The sequence below is a fragment of the Chamaea fasciata genome, unplaced genomic scaffold (genome assembly GCF_029207755.1).
Source record: "Chamaea fasciata isolate MVZ Bird 193981 ecotype frontalis unplaced genomic scaffold, bChaFas1.0.hap1 SCAF_3, whole genome shotgun sequence".
NCBI lineage: Eukaryota > Metazoa > Chordata > Aves > Passeriformes > Sylviidae > Chamaea > Chamaea fasciata.
In genome coordinates, this window is record NW_027094088.1 from 109,082,536 (window position 1) to 109,095,891 (window position 13,356).

The window sequence follows — 13,356 nt, forward strand, 5'->3', positions numbered from 1 at the left end:
GTGTGATGACAATAAAGCATTTTGCAGTACACTTTAAAATATAACTTCATTTGACTTGCAGATAAATAATTTAAAGTCTTACTTGGTTCTATTTAGTGTTTGTGAGATTCTCTCTACTGATTTTAAGTCTCTGAGAGGATGGAGCTTTTCAAAGCAAGGAAAGATAGAGGTGCAATTTTATAGTGTATTTATGAGTTTTATGAGCATTTATATGTACAGTGCATATAAATAATTACTTCAGTATATACATAGATGATTTCTTAAAGGAATCTGTGTTTACGGTTCAGAATATTGAAGTAAATATTTGGCAGTGCTTTTCTGCAGAGTCTTTTACATCTCACTTTCAATTAAACTTAAAATTCAGCAACATGTTAGATCATGTATTTTTTATTTCATAGCTTAGTATTTTCATGCATGAATGTTTTGCCTTGTTCATAATAAGTGTAATGAGAAGAATTTGCTTTTACAATTGAATATATTATCAAACAAGCTTTGCTGTGAAATGAGGGCAACTGAGGACTAGAAAACTGCAGATTTACACTGGTAACTTAATCTGAGATGTAAGTGAAAATAAGATGCCTGGAACAATGATAGGGCAGTTTTGGGTAGGATAGGCTGCAGTGTGCTACACACTACTCATTTTCATCAGGTTTAGAGAGCAAGCAGTCTGAACTTAAAGTGATTTAAGCCTTTTACCATATCTTTCGTTAACAAGTCATGGTGGATATATGTAAAATTGTTACCAGAGTTCTTAATGAGATTTTTCTGAGCTGCTGTTGATTAATTCACTAATTATTTTCTTTTGCCCTAAGATAATATTAAACATTTTGCTAGATCCTATCAGGCTCTTTCCAATTCTTGCAGCTACACCTTGACCCTGGTGACAGCTGAGCACACCTGCTGTCAAACACTAAGGACTAAGCCACTAACTTCCCTTTGCTCAACTTGCCAGCTAAGAAATTTGTTCTTAAATCTGCAGAAGTTATTTACAGTTACTTCCCCCCCCCCCCCCAAGAAAACCCCAAACAGCCAGGTGTACTTTTTTAACATTCTAACACCTCAGTCAGCATTTTTTTTTGCTTAGATAACTACAACCAGTATTGTTCAAAGTAAGAAAACTCTCGACAGCGAAAAACAGAAGCTCAAATATTGCAGCACTTACCCCAAAAGAAGTTTTGCTGACATGGTGTCACTGAACTGAACAGGCTGTTTGATGCCATAGTCCCTCTCGGTTCACGCAGAGCTTTCACCTTCTGTTGTAAATACTTGGATCCTCAAACTGAAAACACAAACCATAGCCAAACCTTGTTTTAGTTTTACTGTGTCCCTGGATTGCATAGACTCTATAGTTGGCTTTTTCTCTGTCAAAAAATTGTGTAGTGCTGGTAACATGTGAAAAGGAAGGCAACAAAACAAAAAAAAAAAGAGAATGAGCAAATATTTGAAGGACCTACTATTACTGCATAGACTGTGGTTAGAGAGCACTTACTGACTCTGTTGGTCTCAGTGGCTGGTAGTGACCTGCGGAGATTAACCATTTAAAAACCAGAGACTCCTTTCTGTCCTCCTGGAGAAAGTTTGCACCGCACTTGTGGTTCTGTGGTTGTTTGTGAGGCGAATGAAGCATTCACACAATCCAAAAAAGCAAAAGCTTTAAAACTCCTTTTTTTTGCAAGCACTGTTACTGGAGCGAGCGAGTCATGTGGCTGTGACATCAGAGGACTCCAAGTAGGACTGCCTACACTGTGGCTTTTTCTTTCTCTCTCTCCTTTTTTTTTTTTCTTCTTCTTCTTTATTTTTTTTTCTTTTTAATTTTTTTTTAAAATTTTTTATATTTTGACAAAAGGCCCGTATAAGGCCCTTCCTGGCATTTAGAGGGACATAGCTTTTTAATTTTTGTGACTCATGAGGCTTTGGAGAGAGTACAAAATGCTGTAAAAGCCCAAACTTCTGTACAGTTAAAGCATATGGACAGCAGAACTTTATTTGTACTCTCAGTTCAGGTTCCCCCCCACTCTTCTTCCCCCTCCCTTTTTTTTTTTTCTTTTTTTTTTTTTTTTCCTTCTCCTCCCATTCCTTCTCCCTCCTTTATTATTGTGTCTGTGGAAAAGTGAGCAAAATTGGCACAAGTGGCTGTGTGAAATTCTGAACAACAGTGATGATTTACAATAATTTACATCTTTGGATTGTATCACGATCTTGGGTCTGCTTCATATTTGCTGGGTGGCTGGATTCCTTCTGTTTTACTTTTTCTCCTTGTCGTCTTATACTTGTGAATCTGTAACTCATTGTAAGAAACTTTACCTTTCCTAAGGTCTAGTAGCAGGCTGCTTGTTGGGGTTGTGTTTTTCACTGTAATTGGCTGTCACAGAAGTGTTAGTCTGGGGATTCCTTTGCAAATCTTAAATCATGTCTGCCTTGCTTAACATGCTTTCAAAACTACTTGGCAGTTTTATGTGATGCAAATTAAGGGCAATTATATTTCTTTTATATTTGGGGCAAAATATGTCATTTGGATATCATAACTGGTTGTGTGCTGCAGCCCGGGAGTGATGCTTTGGAACACCGGCATTGGGAGGATTTAATGTGGACATTGTGGAACAGAGTGAGCTGGGAGGGTTGGGAGGTTTTGGTTGTGCTTACATTAATTCCTTATTATAGTTCTGGTGTTTAAGGGAAATAGAACAGTCTTAAACTTTTGGGGAGACTATAAATAACTTCATTCACCAGTTAGTGTTAACACTTAGTTTTAAAATGAAACATAAATTTGATGCATATGTAAGATTCAAATACTTAATATCATCTGTGTGCATGTGTGTGTGATATTTTTTTATATACTTAACATATTGTAACTTTGATTGTGTAATATAAGCCCTGTCTGTACCAGTACGGAGTGGGTTAACAAAAGCAGTATTTTTTTGTTTATAATAGAGGCTTTGAAATAAATTGCAAAATGCTGTGTATAGTAAGGAATAATGTGCACAGACAGTGTGTGTTAGTAGTCTTGATTTGCTCACTCAGATTCAGAACAAAATTGGAAACATCTTTGAGAAAGTATCTCATTTTTTGCCTCTTTGGACATTATATCTAGAACTTTTCATATTATCCTGATTGTACCACAGATGCACTGTAATTTTAAGTTTTAGCAGAATGAATTTAATTTTTTTTCCTTTTTTTTTTTTTTGTCCTGTTTTTGGCGGAGCAGAAGAACCATGTGAAAGATTTTCTAGATATCGTTCAGCTTTTATTTGTAAAATAAAATACATCTCTTTGATGCTGTCATCCCTCCTTTTTTGTTTTCCTCTTTATCCTGATGTTTCTCGGTTAGAAATTGGCCAGGAATGGTGTGAATAGCTAGAGGTGTGGGTGGAGAGCAGGTTCTCTGTTTTGTGGGGAGGGGACAAATGAGAGAAGATTTTAAGTTAAAAATAGTGTTTTGATTTTTGTTATATAATTCAAAAAAAAAAAGCCTTTCATAAAAACTTCTTTTATAATAATTATTGTAAAGTAAATTGGATTGGTCTTCATTCAGTACTTTGAGAGTTATTACATGTTGCCAAGCTTACAGAATTCTACCATAAAATTCTAGGAAAAAACCAAAACATTCCACTTAAAAGTAAGGGTGATATTAAATTCTATTCATGGATTGCTTTTATTATTTCTGTTTTCTCTGTATGGTTAAGATCATCAACGAAAAAATCTTAAGGGTATAAAAATAATGGAAATAATACTAATCTTTTCATATACAGATTATATTTGTATGCATTGGAGTTTTAATCAACTTGTGATGTAGCAAAAGCTTTTAGAGGTTGCTGCCTCTTACTTGGGGAACTGTTAAATTGTAAGTTCAGAGTTTCAACCAGAGTTACACATTGAAGGTATTTATCAACTTCTATTTGATGGCATGTAGGTGCAGTATTTTTAAATAATAGATAACTGTTGTCTTGACCTTAAATACTTATTTACATTCAAATGAAAAAAAATTGTTTGATTTTCAAAACTTTGCACTTTGTTTTTGGTAATATCTTTAGTATTAGACTATTGAGCTTCCTATAGAAATCTGGATATAAAAATTTATTGCATTGAAATGCTGTTCTCAGGCTTTCTGCAGAATGGCTTTTTCATGCTTTCACTTGTGTATCCAGAGTTATTTTCTAACTTTGTTGCTGTGTTTTTTTCTGATACCTGTAAGTTTTTTTTTTTTTTTTTTTTTTTTGTTTTTTTTTTTTTTACTTTTTCACCTGTTCAAATCAAGAGCACTACAAAGAAGTCTTCATCTAGTAAAGCAAAGGCAATTAAAACCAGAAAACCAAATACTGTAACTGAGTAATCAAGATGTAGTTTGTAAAAACTGTCATTGATAAAAGTGCAGGTTTTTTTAGTATAGAAACATTTTAAAGTCAAACTTTGAGCCCAAATACCTGTGAAACTGGTGGCTTCCTTTGGTATAGTTTGTGCTTCTGATGGTGCAGATGTAAGAATCATGAAAATCCACTGTGTAAACCACTGTCTTGATTGTACACTAATGCTTGACAGGCTCTTGTTTAAAAGGTAGATCTACAAAAATGGAAATTCACTTCTGAGTTCCACAGGGGGATTTTTTGAGTCCCAATTACACTTACAAAGGAAGTATTATGCTAAGGAATTTCTCTGGTAAACTATGAGCTTGATCTTTGATGACAAATGAAATCTAAAAGGCAATTGTAATGCAACACTAAAAGATAATTACATCTTTCACTGTTCTTGAAACGTGTTTTGGAACTTTTAAGCTATGCTTTATTTCCAAACATTTTGCCTTATGTCACTCAAAAGTTCATCCAGTGTATAAACAGTATGATACCCTGCTGAAAGTTTATTTGTACTTAAATGTTTTCTTCTATGCTACAACTGGAATGATATAAATACTCTGCCTAGAGCGGTGTGATGATAAACTTGTTAGACTGCATTTGCTTACTAGTTTTACAATATATAGGATAACAAGATACTGATTTTTATAATTCATAAAGTCCTGGTGCAGTTTCTTCAGATGCAGGTATTCACTGTACTTGTTGTTAACATATCTGTTTTCCCTAGAGCATGGTTTTTTTCCTTGAAGTGAAGCCTCTTCCTTTGGCTCTGTTTTTCAGTCTGAGGAGTAATTTTAATTTTTAGAGGAAGAAAATTGTGTTTTCTGTAGATTCACAGCGAGTACATTTAAAATAGTTTGTTTTTAAATACTTGCACATTTTGGGAAACTTTGGTTGTTAGACTTGGGTATTTTGTAGACTACTTATTCCCGTCATCTCTGCAACTGTAGAGTGTATTGATACTGCTTTGTACTAACCTTTTAAAGCAAAGGCTGAAACTGCCTGTTGATTAAAAAAAATTGCAACAGCAAAGTTATTTCTTCATTTTAAAATGGTACTTACTGCAAGAGTAGCAGTGAGCATCTGAGCGTTACTGCTGCCTTTCTCTGCCTCAGAACCTTTCCCAGGTAAGATATGATTTGAAGTGGGTTGTGCCTGGGACCTAATGCAGAGGATGAAAAAGTACTCTTACCTTTCTAGGTTAAATGAGTGTTGTCTGTTTTTCCTACAGTGCAGTCAGGCTGCTGAAGATGACATTAAACCTTAAACTGAACTGTTGTTTAAATTAAAAAGATGGTCTTCTCTTAACCAGTGGGTACATCATGGAATAGCAAGTAGTCAAAAATTGTTTTCATTCATTTTGAGTTGCCACTTCTCTCACTTCTTCATAGTATAGCAAAGTTATTCCCCAGTGAAATAATCTAACCCCTGATCAGGCTTTGAATAAGGGGCTGCATCTTAATGGTCAGATGTGTTTCATCTTGATTCTTCCTGCTCAGCCTTTTTTTTTTTGACAAGCATTACTTTCCTTGTGTTCCTATGTCTTGTAGACTGTACAGCAGCTGAGAAAAAAGTCCTTTTGATTAGATGAAGGCATTGTAAGCAGTCAATACATGTATGGTGTTTAAGATCATCCTAACCTCTGAGTTATTTTCTCCTGTCTGTATTTTTTTTCTTTTTTTTTAAAAAGTCAACTTGGAGAAAATATGGGAAACTTGTCTCATATAACAGCTGAGGATGTGGCTAGGTTAAGGCAGGAAACTGCTACCCACAATGCAATGTTACATACACTACCACTTAATAAAATTTATTTCAAACATGCTACTGACAAAACCAAAGAAAAATAATATCCTAACTATGCTAGTTAGTACACTAAATATATCTAGGGAAAAGTGAAAGTAATCTCTCTAGAGCCTTTCCTGCTTCTAGGATACAATGCTACTAGTAGTTAAACCAGAGCAGATCTCAGCAGTTAAAAGCAGTGACCTATTTTTAGAAAACATTCATATTTTTCTGGTAATTAGTAATTATATGCTTTTTAATAACAGTCAAAGTTATTTTATACAGACAGAATTCAGATAAGTTCTCTTCTTAGGTTTTTCTAGTTGGCAAAATATCCTCTTAGGTAGTTTTAAAACTGGCAACTTTTCGTGCTTCATCCCATTTTCAGTGAATCTTACCTTTACCGTAGCCAAGCAGCCTTTTACCTCTCCTTCCCACTTTTAATCTCTTTGTCGGCTGGCATGAAAATATTTTCCATGTCATACATGGGAAAAGAACTGAAAAGAGGAAAGTTCAACCTCTTCCACCCTGAAGATTTAGGAGTTCCAGTTGTTTTATTTGATTGCCTGCAATTTGAACAGTGTTGTAATTTGTGAGAGGTAAATAATTAGGTTCAATTCGAAGATAAATTTAATAGAGTCAAATATTCTGCAAATATTTCCAAATATCAGGCAGAGATATGTGAGGTCACTGATGCTGTGCCACAAATGTCTTGAAAATCTTGTTCTGGATATATTCTTGTTTCTGTTTGTTTTTAAATGCATGTATATTGAGGGTGATCCTCTTACAGAACGTTTTTGAAGCGCTTGCCTGTAGTTAGAGAACGCTTATCAAGAACAGCTGCCGTAGTGCTGTGGATCCTATCCATGGACTCATGGTGGTCTGCTGAACAACGTTCTTCAAGTTTGACAGGTGAGACAGAGACTCTCCAGTGCCACTGCTTTTGGATGAATCTAGCTGTGGTTGGAGAAAGTGCATCTTGCCAAAATATATGGGTAAGACCACACACAGTCTTTAAAATAGTTATTGTAAGCTTATTTTTAGGCAGTATATGTCTTGACAGTTCTTTTATTTGCATGCCAGTTTCACTGCTGCTTATAGATTTTTCATTTATTTTAGTAATGGCAATTGCAGATTTAGATCTATGTTTGTAAAGCTTTTGCACAACATTTACACTGGAAAAATACAGACTTGCTACTTTCAAACCTCAGGATTAGAGAACAGATTTTAAAATATTTTAAGGCAGAGTATTTATGCTCTTCAGATTTGGTGTCATTGTTTTTATATTCAACCCCATTTTCAGGGGCATAGTTCAGCAATAAAAATTTGCTTCTGGTTTTAAAGTTATACCAATTTTAGTAGCTTCTGTGCTTGTATAAGTCTGCAGCAGTGTAGACTTAGGACATGAAATTAAGTTCAGTAAGTAATAAAAATGAATTTTATTTTAATTGTGCACTTATTAAATACTGACTTTAGAATCTGTATTTTATATATATATTATAACTCCTGAACAGTATCTTTCATGTGTATTTTAATATGTAGAATATTCTTTGCATTTTAAGTGTCTGCTTCAACAGTTGGCTCCATAGTGCGTATTTAAAATATTGTGTGTTTAACTGACAGTGTAGAAGGGGGTTGCACCCTGTTGAATTTCTGAGTAAACAATACCCATTTGCTGACTTTCAGAGCAGATGTTTTTTAAATAGCCCAAGAGTAATTAAATATAATACTGAAAAGGAATATCATAAACCATTCATTGGGTAGTGATGCTTAAAAGTTATAGATTCAGAACATGTTTTTTTCCCTAGTTCTGTATGTTCCGTTCCAGATTATCTTGCATAATTAATGCATGGCTATTTCTCTAGAAAACATTACTTATTTTTTATTACTTAACATTGCATAGGACCATTGTTTATAGCACTGGACTTTACAGACAATTAAGGAAATAGTCCCTGCCCTGAGGAATACGCAATTAAATATATGCAGCCAGCCATTTAAGAAAAGTATGAAAAAGAGGGAGGGAAAAAACCTCATTATAATGAACAGCAGTAAAAAATAAGTGAAGAACTTCATGGGGAAGGGCAAGCAGTTAGTTGTAATTTTATTATTAACTTTCTCTACATATTCTACTATGAAGAGTATTAGTTATTTGTATTCATTTGGCTGATCTTGTTTTCTGCTTGAACTTGAGCATGATGGCTGATCATTATGGTTCCTTCTCTGTATTTTGTAAGAAAACCCAAACCCAAGCCCAAAACATTTCCTAATGCAGTGATTGCACAGGGAGATATTTCTCTGCTGTTCATGATACTTAAGTTAGGGGTCCTCAGTCCTGTACACAGTATTTTTTAGGAAAAAAGAGAAAAAGTAAAATCAGATACTTCCATCCCATCTCCTGTTTCTCTTAAAGTGTTTAATACCTAGATTTGTTACTTTTTTACAGCTTGTCAACAGTCTAAAGTTTCCCTTGTAATTAAAAATGTATTGTGGTTTTTTGTTGGAGGAGAGATCTGAAGATCATTCATGGGAAAATTGAGTTGAAAAGAGGTTGAGAAGGGAATGGAAAGAATAAAATTGGAAGGAGGAGAGTTTAAAAGAAAACCTTTGTTTTTAATCAGCTTTAACAGTATGGCTCCCCTTTTGTCGTGAAGGAATACTGAAGGTGAGGAGAAATGAAGACATTGGAACAGGATGAGTAACCAGAAGCTGCAGCCCTTTTCCTGGGGACAGCAAACATAGGACAAAATTGCCCTCTCGTCTCCAAGGCCATGGGAACCCAAATTTGTGCTGAAATAGCCAGTTCAGAAGTGCCCAGCTGTGCTCAGTGTGGTGTTGAGCTCCTTTGGAGGGAATTGGGCTGTCTCTGCATGGCACTTAAAATGGCCTGTGGAGGTGTGCCTGAAGAACACTAGAACCTGGAGGATGTTGGGAAGAGTATGGGAGATGTTTGTGTGAGATGTCCAGTGCCTGGTGTGTTGTGTCCTGGGGAGTTGGTTGATTTTTCATTCCAGGATGAGAAAGCAGGCAGTACTTATAGACAGTCTGTTCAATGTTGGCCAGATAAGCAGGTGTCAGTTCTTTTTAATACACATTTTTTGTCATGCTCTGAGTAACAGACTGCTTAGTAACTGAAGGGTGGTAATGGAGAAGAAAAATAAAAATGAATTGCAGTCATACCTCTTCATCCTCTGACCTTCCAACCCCAAAAGTGAGGAAACTGGGCTGTTTTTAGAGAGACCCTGTGGTTTGGTTGCCAGAATCCAGACCTATAGCTTGTAAGATAAATAATGCAAGCTTTGAGGAAATATTCTGTGTGGGTAGGACAGTATATGTGTTGCTTGTTAATACTTATGTATTTTGTCACTTTAACTATTTATTTCTGTTCTCTTTAGATAGATAAGTAATCATTTGTTTTAGGAAGATAAATCACTGTCTATATTTGTTGGCTTCATGAGAAAAATATCTAGTAAGCAATCAAAGAAATCAGTTCTGTGGAGTATGGACAGTTGGGTAAACAGGGTTCTTTTAGCTTAGAGACCCAGCCCATAATGAAAGTAAATTGTTACTTTTGCATTTCAGAACACAGGTTCTGGGTCTACTGCTTAGCTGTATTTGGTCTGATGCTTCAGAGGTGCTAAGCAGGATGAAATTCTGTGTTTTGGCACAAAATGTTACAGATGGACTGCAGATAGGTATTGCCTATTTGAGGACAGGCTGTAGCTATGAATGGACACTTAACACCTCAATTGTTTTTGGAGCTGAATGGCCAAACTCCATTAGTGAGTGGAATAGGTGATGTTGGAACAGGAGCACTAAAACCCAGTGTTGTTGGAAAATTCTGCAGTGCAGTCACAGGCTGATCCAGCCTGAAAAATACGTAAGTATTTTGCTTGTATTTGCTTGTAAGTGTTTGCTTGTATTTGCTTGTAAGTGTTTGCTTGTATTTTATAAATTCTCTCCTGCAGTCATTCTGCTTCTGGAGTGGTGTTTCAGTTGTTCCAGGTCTGAAAAGACTTTGGAATCAAGATTTTACTGTCTGAAGAATTAGTTCAAGAAATGAAGCAATCTCTGTTTCATGTACCTGCATATCAGACAGCATGTTAATTGGTTAATATTTGGGCATGGCGTTTTAAAGAAATCTTTATTTTAGGCGTATGGGATCTGCATTCTAGGTTATTTCCTGTAACACTTCTTTTGTACTAAAATCCCTTAGATGAGGTTGGCTATAGGAGTTCATCCTCTGTGACGCTAGTCTCCTCTGGATTCCATAGTCTGTAATTGTGATGCCAGAGCAGCTCCTTGTAGCCAGACTTTTTGAGTATTTTGGGAACCCATGGAGATGTAAGGTTTGATGCTACCAGACTGTTTTTTAAGCACAAGCAGTGCTCTGGGCAGCTGCTGCTTTGCCAAAACTGATGCTGAAGGAAATGTGGCTGTTAGTGAGCCAGAGTTCATTCCCATGACATGGGCTTTGGGGTTGGGGCCCTCAGAAATAACTGTAATCTTTGAAAAGTGTAAAATGTAAAACATCTATCTTTCACAGGTTGTGCTTCTATGTCTGCTTAGTGTAGAGTATGTCTTACTTGGAAAAAAACTTCCATAATTGGGATTTATGAATACCACAAAAATTCGATTTATTTTGTTGTAGTTATTCTGCTCATTTGGTAAAATTACTAATTTTCCTTTCTTCAAAGTCTTTTAAATTACTTTTTTTTTCATGAACATCTGAATGTTTTCTTGCTTTTTAAGTCCAGTTTTGCCCAGTGTGAGTTTGAAGCAGCTTTGCAGCTGAATGTTTATATTTCAGTTTTGGAAAAAATTATACCAGTCTGTTCAGAAATGGAGTATTTGCAGTAGTAAGTGGCATCTTTACAAACTAAACATAATGATCAAAGAGTTGAAGAAATAACAAATTTAGTTGTCTTTTGGACAAAATTACAATGGAATAGCCTTTGGTTTGTCATTTAACTTCAGCATGATTTATTTTTCTTCTCTTTTAATTGAAGAACAAATCCAGTTCATAACTGAATGCAATTCAATCTTCTCATTTTCTTATGTGGGTAGAAAATATCTGTTTTATCTGTGTATAGGAGCTACAGTAATTCGAGCTTTATTTTTCCTTTTGAATAACTGAAATAAACGAAAAGAGCCAGACATTATTATGCCCATTTTTTTAGAATTCATGAATTTTACAGAACAGTTGCTTTTTGAGTGGTTTTCTGTTCTGCTCTCATCAGTAATGATTCTTAGATTGGACATGTGACAGATACACAGTGATATTCAATATTCAACCCTAGTCACTGATGGGTTTTGTTGTAACTTACTTGGGAAAATCACTTCTTGGCAAAACCACCACAAAATGATAGATTTTCTGCAAGATTGCCTAATTGTTTAGAGGTAGATTCTGAAGAACTTGCAAATAGAACTATTCCCATCTGATAGGGTGGGTTTGGGTATTTTCTTGTTTGTTTTATATACCCGTTTTTCCTTGTGTTTGTCTTTCTCTGCTAAAACAGTAAGCTTAGCTAAGTTCTAGACAAAGAATAAATTGAAGTTAGCACAGAAAATCTAGAATTAAGGTTTCCAGGGACTCTCCTTACAGACCAACTGTATTTGGCACATTATAATGGTGTTAATTGATTGCATTTTTTTTTTTTTTTGTCATCTCTAGAACTCCCGACACTTTGCATGGAAGGAATGCTGCTCACTTCTGTTGGTTACTCAGTGATTTTCTTGTTACTGGTTGCTCATTCCATGGCTATTTGCCATCTTTCCTGCACAGTATTCAAACTCTAGTATGAAGAATTACTAACTTTCATGTGCTCTGCTGGCACATGTCACACTATAAGAATACTTAACAAATGTTAATTATATTCTTCTCTTCACAGTACTCTTGGGAGAAATATATTGCTTTTTGTGTCAGATATATAGCTTGGTTGGGACTATGCAGAGAATAAAATCAAAGAATTAAAAGACAAATATAATCCCAAACGTCTAGCACAGAGCTAGGGGCTACTTGTTGTGAAAATGCTTAGCTTTATCTCTACAACTTTGTAAGTTTAACTGGTTCATTTTGTCAGTGATGGATATGTGAACTGCTAAAATCCAATGTCATGGTTTAAACAAGGAGTGGATAGTTACTGATCATCTCTGAGAAGGGGCACAGCTGAATGGGGTGTTCTGGTCAACTGTGATGTTTCTGTTCTCTTGTGCATAGATGAGCTTCATTGCTTGTGTTTTCCAAACATAAAATTGGCAATTTGGAACTGAGCATGTCCACGATTATGATCAATAGCCTGTGCAACCTTTTAGAGATTCCAGCGGAGACCAGATTTCATCACAGTAGTGGAAATGGTTCATTGAGGCTACAGGTCTCCTGCACCTCAGCACCAGAGTCTTTATGTGCCCTTAATGCCTGATGCATTGACCATGTAATTGTTGGGTAAGTTGCTGTTGAAAATACATGGTTTTGCTCAGCTCTTCCCATGCCCACAATCTTACTTAAGTCACTGTTACACTCTATCTCCATTTTTGGTAAGGGAAAAAAAACAAAAACAAAACAACAACCTGTGTTGATAGAAACAGGCTTTATGTAGCATTAATAAATAAAGGCCTTTATTAGCTGTCTAATATTAGATTCAGAGAAATTTCAATCCAAGCTCTGACCAGTGGTTTGGTGGTTTTTATTGGCTTTGGATAGTCACTTGAACTTGGCATGCATCTGTCCTGGCTTGATTATTCCCTTCATTTACCATAAATCAGAAATGATTATGCTGAAGTTATTGCAATTTTAAGAAAATAAGAGCTGTAAAAATCCGGAGACTGCTTCAGTGCTAAAGGACCGTAATCTGGTGCTTGAGAGATGAGATTAGACTCGTGTTTGAACCTTCAGACTTTGAGGTAAATTGTTCTCTTTCAGTTGGTTGTCTTAAAAAAGATCTGTTTTTTTTCTTAAACATCATCAAATTTATTTTTGAGGGCTGTTCAGATGCCAGTGATGAGGGTCACAAGAGTACTAAGGTTAACTGAGTTTGCCTCTGCTGTTTTTGATGGAATTTTTAGTCTCCTATACCTCTGAGGAACAGAGAAGACTGTCTGATACTTTGCCATGAAATTGAAGATCTACACGACTCAAATAGTTGAAAAGCAAAGTAATGCTATGATTTTTAATTTGTTTTAATTTTAAATTTCTACAGTCAGCATTGAGGAACACTTGTTTCATAGAGTA

General features: G+C 35.5%; 1 protein-coding gene across 6 annotated transcripts in view; it reads left to right on the top strand.

Moving 5' to 3' along the window:
- SUPT3H (SPT3 homolog, SAGA and STAGA complex component) overlaps nucleotides 1-13,356 on the top strand; it is a 256,156-nt gene that overhangs the window by 38,450 nt on the left and 204,350 nt on the right. The gene's annotated exons all lie outside the window — the stretch shown is intronic.